The following is a 15,985-nucleotide window of genomic DNA, read 5'->3' on the forward strand; positions in this document are numbered from 1 at the left end:
TGGGCACTTTCAGGACTACCGAAGTAGTCGTCTTTGACAATTAGCTAGGGGGAAGAGCGGACTCCTTTATCGGATCCCCCCTAGCGACGGTGGTGTATAAAACACCGAGTATACTCACTCGCCGTGAGTAACTCCGGCAGATTCCACGGAAAACTGCCACAGGTGGTACGCCCCTTTGTACCTACCTGTCTTCGTCTTCCTTGGCAATTAGCTACACGGGCGAGACAAAGCTCTATTGGCTGAGCCCGTGTAGCGAAGACGGTGGGATTTTTGACGCTTTGCGAACCGCAATGCAATGGCGGTGGTCCTCACCCTAGCACTGTTTTAGCACTACACTTGTTACCGAATCACGGGCCGGCAAAAGCTTCGGGGAACAGTTAAATATTAGTTTATTGTTCACTCCCGACGATGCTGGGGACAACCATCCAGCAGACGCGCGTCGCGGTGGCACAAATTCACTATCGGAACGGCACTTTTCTCACAAAACCGCGGACGGAATAAAAACGCGTCTATCGCTTACCGTGACTCGTAACTTTCTTTGGTTCAAAACAAAAAGCACCACACACCGCACTCGATTGTTTCTGCTGCTTGTTGCTGCTGATGTGTGCCTTGGAGTGGGGAGCTTGGGGGTCGAATGCCTCACCGATACAATAAATAACGTTTTTAATACCCTACAGTCTAACTAACTAAATTCAAATAAAAAATAATAAAAATAAACAAATTAAAATGATGCAAAACACAGTGGTGTATGTGGGTAAAATGCACACTAAAATTAAAGTACACAAAATTGTAACCACAGGTTACAATCTCCGCGGCTATTTGAGCCAGCGAGTTTATGGAGCACCATGTCATTATTTATTGGTGCAATCTGTCAACTTCAGTCACAAAATTGGTTGGTTTTCCGGTACAATTTCAGCTGTTTAATGGTACATTCTTGTCTATCTATGGAGAATTATATTTATTTTATTGGTACATGGCTTCTTTTTCTATGGAGCACTTTTATATTGTTTATGGTGCATTTTAAATATTTTATGGGTGCATTCAACCGGCTGCCCTAAATACCTCGCTATTTCCAAACAGAAAGTTTTTGTGTACAGTTGCGCAATGTTTGGAGAAACTCGGAATCATACTGTCCAGTCCATCATTATAAAGCTATCGTAGTCATGCACAACATTGCCGGAGATCGTACCTTCCAATCTGGATTTCCTTTCATGCTATATCTCAGCAAAGTCTCACCGGAAGTAACAATGTACATTAACGCCACGTGGTGGTGAAATTCGGAAGTGGTTGTTGTACTGAACAACTCTGCCGAATACAACATGTTGCTATCTTGTCGGAACCTCGCGAAGACAAAAGCAAAACGAAATATGTTAAAAAATGTGGAAATAATGTACACGTTTCAAGAATAATGTAGGATTTTATAGTGATGCAAAAAGATTGAAATTTGGTGCATTAGTTCCTGAGATATGGCAATGGAAAGTCATTAGTTCCACTTTTTTTTTGTTTTTGCCTGTCGAAACTTTACGTTACAAAAACCCTGTTGGTATAAGCAGTTTTAAAAGAAAAAGAAAACAACGATCATCATCGGTTCATGCCAGAGATGGAACAATCGTGTGCGCTCGAGAATATCCCTCTTTCAGATCAGCCACAGCGCTTTGACTGGTGGATTATTGAGAAACAGTAGAAAGGCCCAAACATGCGAAAATATACAAGACGAGGTGATGACGAGCTCCTTCAGAACAAAAAAAGAAATCACATTTTTCAGTATGCTTTCCGCCTGACTCTGATATTTTGCATATTGTTTCAAATTTCACGCTACCGAGAAACTGTTCCATGTAGTGAAAGCCTATGAGTTTGTTCGCATTCACCTAAAAATAAAAGAAATATTGCAATTTTCTGAATAGATGATTCTTCGGCCTTTTCGTTTTGCTTATTGTAAAAACGCTGGCAAACACAAGCTTTTCTGAGTAACTGTTGGCAAATTGATTCGACACGATCTCAACAGCTGATTCAAATTGTTATTCTAGCATATCATTTTTGTTCATTTCGACGAAAGCACATTCAAACTGTTGGCTTCTATTATTCCAAGGGCCAACAAAGTTACAAACCATCACATGGATGCGCTAGCAGCATTCCAGGTTAAACCCAGAAGCGCAAAAATATGTGATGTGGCAAAGTTGAACATGGAAACCTCCACCGCAGATATGTTTGTTGCTCAACCACTCACCCACAGCTGTGAAAGTTTTGGACCAACAGAAAAAGTTCATATTCAACCGGAGGGTCATTATGGTTCAATCATCAACCTAGTGTTTTGATATAGGGTACGTGTGCCATCATTAATCTCACGTTCCCATATTGATCTTATTCGAAAACAAGCGATTATGGCACAAAAATATGAAACAAAACAAATAACGCTTCAACTTTTTGTTTTTCGTAGGCTGAAAACGGGAGCCACATGCTTAAGAAGGGAAGCAATACCCTATATATTATTTTACATAAATATATGATCCACTTTTTAAACTATTATTGTCATAACGCTTGAGGAAACATTACTGCCACTACTATAAAGGAACTACAATGGACTGGACATCCTTTTGGTTTTCAGTGATACATTGACACCAATTTATTCTAACATCTACAGGGATAATACGATTCCAAGACTCTCTCGCTATTTATTTTTAAGACTAACTGTAGGTCAGTGTTGCAACTACGATTCAGCCAACGCACTTTGCCTCACCGCATTTCAAAAGCTGCCAGCAAACAGCCGTCACGATCACATCGAGCTCTCAGGCGACGATGGTGGCAACGGCGGCGGCGGCGCTTCGGATAAGAATAGCCTCTGCTCCGCATAATCTGGTTTTATTATATTTTCATTCTTCGTCGGTTCACGCTCGATTAGCCGTTTTTCTTTCATCCCACAGAATGCCTTATTACAGGGGATCGTTTCACGTTCGATTTTTTTTGTGCGCTTCCTCTTTGCTCTACATATAAAAAGCCAAGTGCCTGTCGGTGCGATGCGATGCGGCGGAGGTGGCTCAACATATGAATAAACCTGGGGATGCTTATCGTCGTGTGCAATGCCGCCACTGCCAGACAGGTTCCCTCCTAGCTCAGGAAAAAATACGTGGTCTCTCGAAGCAAGATATTGGTACCATCCATCCGAACTTCGGTCCTACCGTGCAGGACATGAATTCTTTTGTCCTTGCCGAGGTTGTTGGCGAAACAGGATACGCGTGTGTATGGGAATTTCGTGAGCCCAAGTCGACCACCGTCGCATCGACGACCAGCACACGGACAAAATATGTGAGCAAGTTGATAAGGTCTCTCTGAGTACATGTTATTTTTCAACAATGACCCACACGAGCCCGATACAGGCAAGATAGGTTCAGCCCGCCTGAAAAAGAAAGATAAAACTCAACACAGATTGCAATAACTCGACTGGAAAATTTGATGGCCGTGTTTGGGAGACCAACTCCCAATTTTTTTCTTCGTTCTGCCAAACTGCTACCATCCTGTCCAGTTCAATATTGGTGTTTCAAAGTTCGAAAGGAAATCCGATACCTTATCCGTTTCACATCGGCATCTCTCATCTTCTACTTGGACACAATCTTTGAGGTTTTACGTTGGCAAAGCTTTCACCCGTTCCCATTCTTTCGTTTAGCATGCGGAGCTACCACCGAGTTGATACTTATCGGAAGGCGTCACCGCCATAGACTGTGTTTTTGAACCGAAAACCAAGACTGACCTCCAGTTGGCGTATAAAGTTACAGCCAAACTGAACCGGACAGTTGGTCGGTGACACGTTTCGATAGATGGCGATAAAAAAACACAACTTGCTGGTCAGTTTTGCTATCGTCGTTTGTGCTGTTATGGTTGCCGAAACGATGAACTTTTCGACCACAAAACTAGAATTTGGTCTGTTAGTTTTAGATCCACCACTAGGTACACATTTTGGAATATAGCCGTTGTAATACGTCTACTGCATCTGTTTTCAGCGAACAACGCATAAGTTCTAAGCTTTGACGAGAGAGAAGATAAGTATAGATAGTTTAAAGGTCATGTATGACCACAAATGAAAAATGGTTGTATAAAACTACCCACTCGATAAAAATAAACTCTGTCTTCGGCAAACTTAATGCAATCCTACTCCAACATTGAGAAAAAATATAAGTAAATAGGCTTGAGATATCACATACATCCTAAAACACCCAGAACAAGACATTCTGTAAAACAAAATAATTGATACACCAATAGCGTGAAAAGCTGATTTTGGATATGTTTTTCATTCATACGTAATCAAAATAGCTCTCTTCATGACTAGAGAACTGTTTTTCAATTCCTGGAATGTTCTAGGTGTTCCAAACTTTTCAGAAATTCAGTCTTTCATATCTACAGCACTTTTTTTTGTTCGTTTAACAACATATTATAGCATTGCATAATCTGCTGTACTCCGTAGATCTCTTGGAAGCTCAGAATCCATTTATTGCCATTATTATTATAATGCAGGTCATCTTCCAAACAATCTTAAGGTTTGGAATCTCAGATCTTTAGTCACTACAGTATAGTCATAGCAGCTATAGAGCTGTATGCTGGATCTGTCTGAATATTTTCGCCGTCCTTGAGTATAGCCCTCGACATCTACAGAGGTTGCAATAGTTTTAGTCGTCATAAACATCAACATTACATATCCAACCTTCATCTAGAATCCCTTTTAAACGTACGAACCATTCCAAAATTTATTTGGGATGTTCTAGATCAACCAACCCACGCCAAGGAACAGAACTTCAAATCTACACTCGTACAGTTGTCGTATCCGCTATATAGAGTAACGTTGTATAAGAACTAAACCGCTAGACTCACTTGATGACTAATATAAATTGTGATATACTGATATAATGGGATATTCAGCCTCGTCCAAAGTATCCTGGAGTTTAGTCGTTGATATATACAACCGTTACATTAGTGATTTAAGCTGAAGTCCTTAGAAATGTATTAAATTTTCCAATGTTCCTTTGGGATATTCCAAGCCATCACACTAAACAGAACTACAAATTTATATTTTTTTCAGTACGGGATTTTTTATTACCGTACGGGTTTGGGCCGAAGGGTCTCAGATTTTCATGATACTTTTTCCACAGGCAGGGCTCATGGATATATGAACATAAAAAATTGAGGAAAATTCAGGGTCTCCTTTTTTCCCGGAAAACTCAGGTGGATTTTTTTGTATTCCCCTGACACTACTTACTTTGAAAAATCATAACTCAAGAACGAAGCATCGTAGAAACCAAGTTTTTTTTGAATGAAAGCAAATTCTCTCAGAAATCCAAAATAAATATAAACTGGACAAAGTTTCCCACAAAATTTTCCACAGTTGAGAAAATTCGTAAAGAAAAGCCGGAAAAACTATGCCTGAACTCGTGGAAAATTTTCAAAAAAATATTTTTGAGAAGGTTATTTTATAAGCTTCAAGAATGCACTTTTTTTTCGTTTTTGAGTTATGACCAATTTTGTTGAAAAATGTCCAAATGTGCTATAGAAGCCTTTCTTTGAAAAATCATAACTCAAGAACGAAGAATGGTAGAAACAAAGTTTTGTAATGAAAATAAATGCAAATTTTCTCAGGAATCTAAAAAAAATATGAAATGGAAAAAGTTTTTCACAAAATTTTTCACCGTTGAGAAAATTCATAAAGAAAAGCCGGAAAAACTATGTCCAAACTCGTGGAAAATTTAAAAAAAATATATATTTGAGAAAGTTATTTCATAAGCTTTGATCACTGAAATTTTTGGAATGCACTTAATTTTCGTTCCTGAGTTTTGGCAAATTTTGTGAAAAATGACCATATAATATAGGCTTTCATGTTCATTTTCACATAATTGACCATAACTCAGTATTAACGAGAAAAAAGTACATTCCAAAAATTTCAGCGATCAAAGCTTATTAAATCACATTCCCAAGAATATTTTTTTGAAAATTTTCCACGAGTTCGGACATAGTTTTCCCGGCTTTTCTTTAAGAATTTTCTGAGAAAATTTGGTTTCATTTTCCACAAAAAATTTTGTTTCTACAATGCTTCGTTCTTGAGTCATGATTTTTCAAAGTAAGTAGTGTCAGGGGAAAACAAAAAAATCCACCTGAGTTTTCCGGGAAAATAGGTGACCCTGAATTTTCTTAATTTTTTTTGTTCTTATATCCATGAGTCCTGCCTGTGGAAAAAGTTTCATGAAAATCTGATACCCTTCGGCCCAATTTGTACGATAATAAAAAAAATGCCCAGTAGTCAAATTCGCTTTGCAGAGCAACTTCTAAAAAAACAATTTCACACTTATTTGCACCCTAGCGAATACTATCAATTCGATCAATTCATTACCTATTTTAAAATATCTACTCGCTTGCACTTTATGAGTAGACAATGGCCGATATAGTTATAAAAGTTTCGAATATAAAATCTTATTCGGTCGATAAACGAGATAAAACAAGAATTATTCTAAAGATTCCTTCAAAAAATCTTTAAGAATATATTCCTTTCCATATAGTTCTTTAAAATTTATCCACGATTACCTCCAGGCACACTGTCAGAAATACCTTTAGGAGTTCTTTCAGAGTTAATCAAAAGTTTTCCGGATTTTTTTTATGGAAAGTAGATTTTCAGAGGATTTCATAGAATGATTTCCACACACGAATGCCACCACCAATCGTGGTAAAGTGTCTTTAATAAACACTAAATAGAATGATTTCAGCAAGCATTTTTCCAGGAAGTACTCCCACCCATTTCATTCAAAATTTCTCCAACGATTTAACCAGAAATTATTTTAGGCATAGTTCCAGATAGTTTCCTTGGGACTTCTGCAGCAGTTTCTCAAGAAATTAAAAAAAAGGTTAATTTTGAAACTACCTAGTCCATGGATTCTCAAGAAATTCTTCCTGTGATTCCTTCAGTGATTCGTTGGGAAATAACTTCAAGGATTGCTACATAAGTTCGTGTATGTATTTCTTCAATTGAAGTGGTACTTCTCCAGGAATGTTACCAGAATTTCCTCCACAAGTTTCTATCTGGAATTTCTCCTGGAATTCTTCTAGAAATTTTCAAAGCAATTCTTCTAGGAATTTCTCCAATGGTTTATCCACAAATTACCCTGGGCATTTTTGTGAAAGATGCAATTCTAGGAGACATTCGAAGATTTTGTCAGAAATTCCTCTAGGGGTTTCCTTTCAGAAATTATTATTGGATTTTCTTCAGAGGTTCCTTCAGATGCTACTTCATATATTCAGGCACTTATTTAGCAATTCTTCAAGAAAATTTGAAATAAATTCTTCTAGAAGTTCTTCAAGGGTTCAGAAGTTCTTCAAGTATTCTTCCAGCAAAAATTTTCTTAGAATTTATTCAGAACTTTCTGAATTCTTGCGAAGGATTTTCAAGTTCTTCACGGTATGCTTTCAAAGATTCCTTCATTTTTTTTTTGAGAATTTCATCAGATGTTCTCTACATAATTTCTCCACGATTTCTTCTTTGTTGCTGCAGGATTTAAATCGGAGTTGAGATTTTTTTGTGCTAATCCCTTCGGAAATTTTATTACAAATTATTATTAAAAAATCCTCCAGAGGTATATCATCGACATCAGAAAATTATTGAGGAATTTCTTCAAGAATTCCACCAGTTCCTTTGGCTGCACTTTCTGCCTGAATTTTGAAAGTGTAGATAAACTTTTTACATAGGGTATTGGTTCCCTTATTAAGCATGTGGCTACCATTTTCATCCTACGAAAAACAAAGGATTTAAGCGCTGTTTGTTTTGTTTCTTATTTTTGTATTTTTTTGTTAGAACTGAGCACCCATGAAAACAAAAAGAACGGAATCAATTGGTGCCGTAATCGCTTGTTTTCGAATAGGATGAATATGGGAGCTTGAGATTACTGATGGCACACATACCCTTTATCTGCAGGAATCTCCTTGGAAATTTCTCAAGTAACTTTTCTTTGGAATACTTCCAGAGTTCTTTCAAACATTTCCAATGATTTTTTTTACCAATTAAGGAGGTATCGTTAGAAGTTTCTTTTGGTGTTCTCTCTGGTATTTATCCAGAAATTCCTCGTGAATTTTCGTCCAGTTCTGAACATTTTCAATAATTCTCTCCTGAAAATTTTCAAGAATTGCTTCTGAGAATCTCCAAGGGTATCACCAAGTTTTTTTAAGGGATGCCTTCAGAGGTTCCTTCAATTTTTCTTCCAGCAATTTTCAAAAAAAAAAAAACGTTTGGAAAAACTGCTGGAAGAATAGCTGTAACAATTTCTGTTGAAATCACTAAAGGAATCCCGATAGAAATTTTTTGACGCAGGCGCAGGAGTTATCTTAAAAAAAAAACTTCTAGGAATTTTTGCAAAAACTTTGCAAGGAATTCTTGGAGGAACCCTTGGAAGAATTTCCGAAGGAATTTCTATAGGATTTTTGAAAAAAAAAATCAATGCTGAACATAACTCCATGAAAAAAAAACTCTTGAAAAAGCCTGAAGAAATTCCTCGAACTCTGGAAAAGTCTCTGGAGTTATTTTGGAAAGAATCCAGGCAGACATATTTGAAAGAAAAAAAAACAAAGGAATTTCCGGAGAAAACTCCAGTAGAATCCCTGGAGAATTTTCAGGAAGTACTTTTGAATGAATCTCTCTAGAAATATCTGGGATCGAATCCCACTCCCTACAAACTCACAAAAATGTGGTTTATTCCTTCGGAAGGAAAGTAAAGCGTGGGTCTCGGGATGAACTAGCCTATGGCTAAAAATCTCGTTAATACAAATAATAAAAAAAAAACAAATAAAAAGTAAAAAAAAAATCTGAAGAAATCCCAGGGAAATTCTTGGAAGAATCCCTGGAGGAATTTCTGTAGAACTTCCTTTTAGAAACTTCACGAGAATCCTTTGGTCGAATAAAGGAACTTTTATTAAAAATCCTGAAGAAACCCTTTTTTTAATTCTTGGAGGATTATATTAAAATATTCTGGAGCAATATGTGTAGGTTTTTTTTCTAATGGAGTTCATGTAGAAATACCTAGAGAAACGTCTAGCTAAGCTTCTGTAAAGATTCCTCGAAAACACTCTTTGATATGTTTTTAAAAGAATTCCTATAGAAATTCATGCGAAATATTTCCATATGAAATCCTGAAAAAAAAATCGTGAAAAAATTCATAGGGCTATCCTTAGAAGAAATGTAGGAGAAATTTCCGGGTAAATAAATGAAGGAATATTTAGAGGAAATCCTGAAGGAATCCCTGTATAAACTACTGCAGGAATATCCAAAGGAATCACTGAAAATTATTATGCAAGAATCTCTGGAAGAATCCAGAAACCCGATGATTTCCTGGAGAAATTTCTGGACACATTCCTGCGAGAATTTTCATAAGAATCTCTAGAGAAATTCTTTAAAATTCTCTGGAGGATTTCTTCAAGAAATACCTGTACCTGTATTTCTGAAGGACATTTATGAACGAATCCAAAGATGGCCATCACAATGGCTGCCTTGCAAATACTGAAAGCACGAATCTCGTCATCCAAACAACACACAGATCTGATACTGCTACATAGTTTGTTCACTCGTGATAAACAGTGAGTAGCATTTTCAACTTTGTGTATTTTGTGGATGACGATATCTGTGCTCTTGAAAAAACGAGTCAAAAATCCACCTGGACGCGCACCTATTTCACTGAAGGAGTCTCAGGAATATTTTCTCTGAACAAAAAAAAAATTGAAGGAGCAAATCCCTCGAGTAATTTTTGAAGATTTAGTTTAGATGAATCTCCTAGAGAATTATAAAAGTTTTCATTTGCGGAATTTTAGAAGAACCCCATGAAAATATTTATGAAATAATTCTTAAGAAAATTTCTTAAGAAATTCTTGAGTGAATATTTGAAGAAAATACTGGAGGTTTTTTTTTAAATAACTGGTAAAGTTGAAGTTCTAAATTCCTGGAGTAAATTCTGATGGAACCTATGGAGCAATTTTGGAAGAAATCAATAAAGGATGTCTTAAAAGAGTAATTGGGCAAATTTACTGAGGAGTTTCATAAAGAATTTCCGAAGAAATCTACAGAAAATTTTCTAACAGAATCCCTGGAAGAATTTCTTTTGAAAACTTTGGAAACATTTCTGAAGGAATTTGTAAAATATTTTGTAACTTTGACACTTTTGCACCAAATTTCCTCTTTTTATGTCTTGTTCTAACTGAAACGCCTTAAAACTCCGTTTAAAGTGTGCTCCGGGGAAGAAACCACTTCAAACCCCCGAAACTCCCTGTAACCACATAAATCTCCTGAAAGCATCCCTGGAAATCCTTTGACCTTCCTATGAAGCCCCGGTAAGAAAAGACCAGATACCAACGTTCACTTGATATTTCTACACTAATATAGTATTTCGTAAGAAATTTTCCAGAAACTCTACCAAGTTTATCTTCAAGAGTTCTATTACATAATCTTTCAAAAAAAAAAAAAAAAAAAAACACCCGCAAAAGTAAATATACGTAAATATCACCGGGAAATTCACTGGAATAAACTACTTGTGATTGTTAAGAAGTTTTACTTTGTTCAACACTTCATTCAAAAACAATGTTTCTTCATTGATAATTCCATAACCATTTAGGAACCAAGCTTTAATAAAAATGCTTATTTTTTCATAAATTTGGAAATATTTTACTCATCTGCTAACCATTATCCAAAAACTACCTTGACCCAAATACGACATCAACAACGACAGCTGTTGCTTCGGCATTTGTAAGAATCACCCACTCAGGTCGCCCAGCAAGCGATTCAACAGAACAAAAGTTCCTAATTAAAAGGGAAAACGTTGTTTACGAAGTTAAATTATCCACGCAGTTTGAATATCAATTTATCTCAACCCGGTCTCCGGTATGGCGCATATGATATGGTTGGTACCTTAACTGCGTGTTTTCTTTCATTTTTCCGCACCACTTGAGCTGACACTGCTGCAACACGTTTTCAAGAGCACCACGGAAAAGTGTTAATGTCTAGAGTTTCTCAGTCAGCGGCAGCAGCAGCAGCCAGTCAGTAATGCCATCCCGTATACGCAAGGAGCGAAAGGAGCGGCAAACGAAGCAATTTTTCTCCGGCGCAGCCAGAGCTCCTCCAGCTCGAGTATCCTGCAGTGCACCGCGAATGGAGATCACCATGCTGCTGCTGGCTGCATTCCTCGAAGGAGCAGAGCTTAGAAGTAGAACCGAGTCGAGTAGAGGCTCATAAATTAGGACGACACACGATAGAGAAAGGGGTTCATTACCAGCGCTGCTGCTGCGGTGCGCATCTTGAAACTGTCCTGCTGGAAAAGTGCTTTGCCGACACACTTTCACTGGATGCAGGTTACGTTCTCTCTGCATCGGCGGCGTGAGCCTCGGCAGTAATAAATTGCTGTGAAATTATTAAAATGAAACTCACGTTACCGCACCGCGTGACTTCATTAGGAACCCGATGCCACCACACAGCTCCGGGAAGGTCGTGCTCTTCAGGACTTTTTTTCTCAAGCATCCTTCTCAAGGTGAGTGTGAAATCAGCTGCTAGGCTGTAACGATACAAATAAAAAACCGCGCGCGCGGAGGATGAAAAATAACGCTTATTTAGAACGAGCACCCTTTTCAAGGGGAACAAAAACGCGTCAGGCAAATTCAAGGTAATCAGATACTTATCGCCGGCAAACGAGTCTAAATATTTTGGAAGCGGTAAAACTTTTCAAGCACCACTCAATGAGTACTTCGTGTTGTCGGGATTCTTTTATCTAAGAACGACAGCGGTGTGACGAGGTCTCGGTACTTCTACTGTTACATTTGCAGGATTGGAGCGTTTGGAAAGGGGCGCCATCTGGTAATCGAACTAGTGGTTGCTACTATTTTGTGGGAAATTGCCATTCCCCTTCACGGAGGGAAATTTGATTCACGTAAAGGTGAAGGTTGCTGAAGTAGTCACTTTGAGTGCTTTGTTGGGCTGTAAATATTTTGCACAACTGCCAATAACAATGACATTCAATCGATGGGAATTGTAAATGGTTTAATTAATTTGAAGCATGATTTGAAGAACATTTTATTTGGTACTTTTTAGAAATATTCAGTTGGTAGTTTATAGAACATTGTACGCTGGAACAGAGTACTTGAACTTAAGAGAAATGTCGTAGTATGATAAAAAAATACTCATTACATTACGGTGTGTGAAATAAGAGAGAAACTTTGTACAAGTAAGGATTCGAAACGAACATGGGTTTTCTGTGAAGTGGGAAAATACGCATATTCTTACTACTATTATCAGTTTTGAGCAGTCATGGTAGTGCAGGTCGAATTGAAAGATGTACACATCCTGGGCTATTGGCCACCATCGCCTTGACCCTTATTTCATTGTCGCTGTCATGAGCCTCTGGGTCTGTCTCTGCTGCGATGTCGTGCTGGGTTCCAATCTAATGCTTGCTTGCAAATTTCGTTTCGGCCCCTGCGTAGATTGTGTCCAACCCACCTTCACTTTCGCTCTCGAATTTCTGTTGCTATCGGCTTTAGATGACATCGACGATGCACTTCCACGTTTGAAATCCAATTATCAGGCCACCTTACACGAATTATGTACCGCAGACATCTATTGATGATGACCTGAGATTTTTTAGTGTTCTCCGCTGATACACACCAAGTTTCGCTGGCGTACATCAACACAGATTTCACGATCAAGTTAATAATCCGGATTTTAGTGTGCCGACTAATCTGATTGTTTTTCCATACATTTCCTAAACTCGCAAAGGCAGCCCTCACCTTCTTGATCCGAGCACCTACGTCGGTCTTGGTGCCGCCATCGGCCTCCATTTGGCTACCAAGATATTGGAAGCTTTCAACATTCTCCACTGATTGCCCAACTACCGTAAAGTTGGAAGGGTTAACCGTGTTAACATCCAACGATTTGGTCTTGTTGACGTTGATGGTGCGACCTGCCGACGAGGAGCGATCGGCAAGATCATCGAGCTTGCTCTGCATAACAGAGCGCGGTTGAGCTAGGAGAGCAACGTCATCAGCCAATTCGAAGTCATTTAGGTGCTCCATGGTAATGGGCTGCCACAGCAATCCACGATTTTGTTCACGGTCAACCGCACCTACCAGGATTTCGTCGATTACGATTAGGAACAGTAGCGGTGATAGTATACATCCTTGCCTCACTCCAGCGACGCCCCGGATGGGATCGGACAAAACACCGTTGTGCAGTACTCTGAACGAAAATGTCCTGTACTGTGCTCCAAAAAAGGCCGATGATTTGCTCAGAGAGACCCTTGTGCCTGAGAGCTTCCCACATGTTTTCGTGATTGAGACGGTTGAAAGCTTTTTCGTAATCAATGAACACCAGGTGGAGAGACTCTTGGAATTCATTGATTTGCTCCAGAATGATACGGAGCGTGACAATATGGCCCACACAGGATCGTCCGGCACGAAATCCTGCTTGCTGCCGTCGTAGAGTTGCGTCAATCTTCTCCTGTATCCGGTTAAGGATCACTTTGCAGAGGACTTTGTGAATGATACACAGTAAGATGATGCCCCGCCAATTATCGAATATAGTCAGGTTACCCCTTTTGGGTACCTTCACTAAGACGCCTTGCCTCCAGACGGCCGGAAATGTCGCGGTTTCCCATATGTTGCAGAATAATTGATGCAGTAGTTGTGCGGATACTACGGGGTCAGCTTTGAGCATCCGAGCTGATAAGCGATCGACCCCTGGGGCCCTGTTCGATTTCATGCTATGGATGGCTGTTTCTATCTCCTACACTGATGGAGCTTCGGTGTTTTTTTTAAAGCGAATTGCTTAATTACTTAACCTAATTTACAGCTCCATTGTCCACTGGGGCACTACGTGAGCAATTTCAATTGACAGCTGCACTTACCTTTTTTACAGCGCCTAGATTCTATTCTACTTTATCGAACTGGTTGCCTTCTGCTGCTTTCACTTTTTCTACTTCATACCTAGTAGAATGATGAGCACAAGGATGATGATGGATGGCCATTGTTCCTTTCCAGTCCGATTGGGGGTCCATTATGAGTAGCAGTTCGCCGATGTCCGTCCAGGTATCCGGGTCCGTTTGAGCCATGGGGCTCAGAAGAGGGTCAATGGCAGTTGCTCTCGCGGAAAAGCAACTGACGAAAAATTGCAAGTGCCGGGGCTGGGAATCAAAGAGCTTCGGTGTTGACACGGGTAATGTGTCGAACCATTGGCGCATCATGCTGAGGTGTTGATGGCGTGGCCGGCACTTGAAAAAGGTTTCCAAAGTGCTCGAACTAGCGTTTTTAAATTGGTCAGCCGGTTCGGTCAATAACTGTCCAGATGTGTTTTTCACGGGCATCGTAGCACGTATCTTAGTCCCACTAAGGCGGCATGAAACATTGTAGAGGAGAAGGATGTCGCCGATATTAACGGATTTCTCGTCTTCGTCTACCCACGCTCGTTTGTTCCGTCCACATGAGCTCGAGAGCCAAATACCGCTTACGGCTTTGGCTCCTCGTGTTTTCGTTCACTTTATCGCAGCCTTGGCGTTCCTTCGCTCCTCTATCTCCCTCCAGGTATCATCTGGGATCCACTGCTTTCTCCGGGTGCGTAGCTCACTCAAATTACTCTTGCCAGTGGCCATGAAGGCGTTCTTGACGGCGCTCCATTGATCTTCTACGCTTCCACCTTCCGGAATATCCACCGCACGGTTCTCTAGCTCCTCGACGAAGAACCTTTTCAACGCAGCAGCTCCCAGTCAGCGTGTGTTGAACCGGCGCTCGATTTTCTCCTCCTGTATATGGATGCTCGCCAGTGCTGTCATGGTAAAATCAGAGCTGGTGACTCAAGATATTCAGTCCCTATAGGAATGACTTCAAATGACCGTCTACCCCCTTTGGTTTGACCGCATCCAATCTGAACACTTTTTAAATTGACCACCTCTGAGCTGCACATCGTTCAAACTAAAACTGGTTCAAGCGTCATACTGCTCATGGAACGGGGTGAAACGGAACGCAGAATCAAAACAAAACAGCAAAAAGGGTTGCCATCAGTGTGTTTTTTGTTGCCCACAGGGTTACTAGAAGTTCAAATTGAAAATGAACTCCGTTGGTTTGCATTAGGTGTCGTTCAAACCAAAGGGGGTAGACGGTACGGAAATTTCCACGAATTTTTTCTTAGTAATTATTGCGGGAGGGGCATTTTTTCAGTTCTGCAATGATGATTAACCTGGGTTTGTTAGGGGAATATCTGTAAGTAAAAAGAAAATCGCGTTAAGTACTGTTCCTTTGAATTCCACTAAGAATTTGCATCCTTTGCAGACGACCTTACAATTGATGTCGAAATACGTATCTGTCAAAGGATGCAAATTCTTAGTGGAATTCAAAGGAACAGTACTTAACGCGATTTTCTTTTTACTTAGCTCTGCAATAATCCTTCTAAAGATTTCTTTAAAAAATCTTTTAAAATTTCGAATTAATTCCTTCTCCTGTACTGGTTTAGGGATGCTTTATACCTCCAGGAATGATGCCAGAAATACCTTCAGGGATATTTTAAAGATTTATTTAAAAAAAAAATCCGGAAAAAGAAATTTTTTTGTAATTTTTATAGAAGAAGGATTTCCTTAAATGATTCAAGCAAGATTCGTTCAGAAATTCTTGCTGGAATGCCTCAACCTATTATTTAGGTAATTCTTTCAAGGATCGCTACGGAAGTTGGTGCATGAATTTGTTGCTTCAAAATTTTCTGTAAGAATTTCCCACAAAAAGTCTGCTATTAGTTTCTGAAGGATTCTAGAAATTTCTCCAAGGCTTCTCAAGGAGTTCCTTCAAAGATTTTTGTCAAAAGATGCAATTCCTGGACAAAATGCAGGAATTTGGAAGTTATTTCAGAGATTCATTCAAAAATTTCTAAAGAGGTTTTATTTATAAATGCAGATATATTCCCAAAACTATTTCAGGAATTATTGGTAATATTTGCCAGAGTTTCCTTATG

This window comes from Aedes albopictus, chromosome 3 (genome assembly GCF_035046485.1).
Source record: "Aedes albopictus strain Foshan chromosome 3, AalbF5, whole genome shotgun sequence".
Lineage (NCBI taxonomy): Eukaryota > Metazoa > Arthropoda > Insecta > Diptera > Culicidae > Aedes > Aedes albopictus.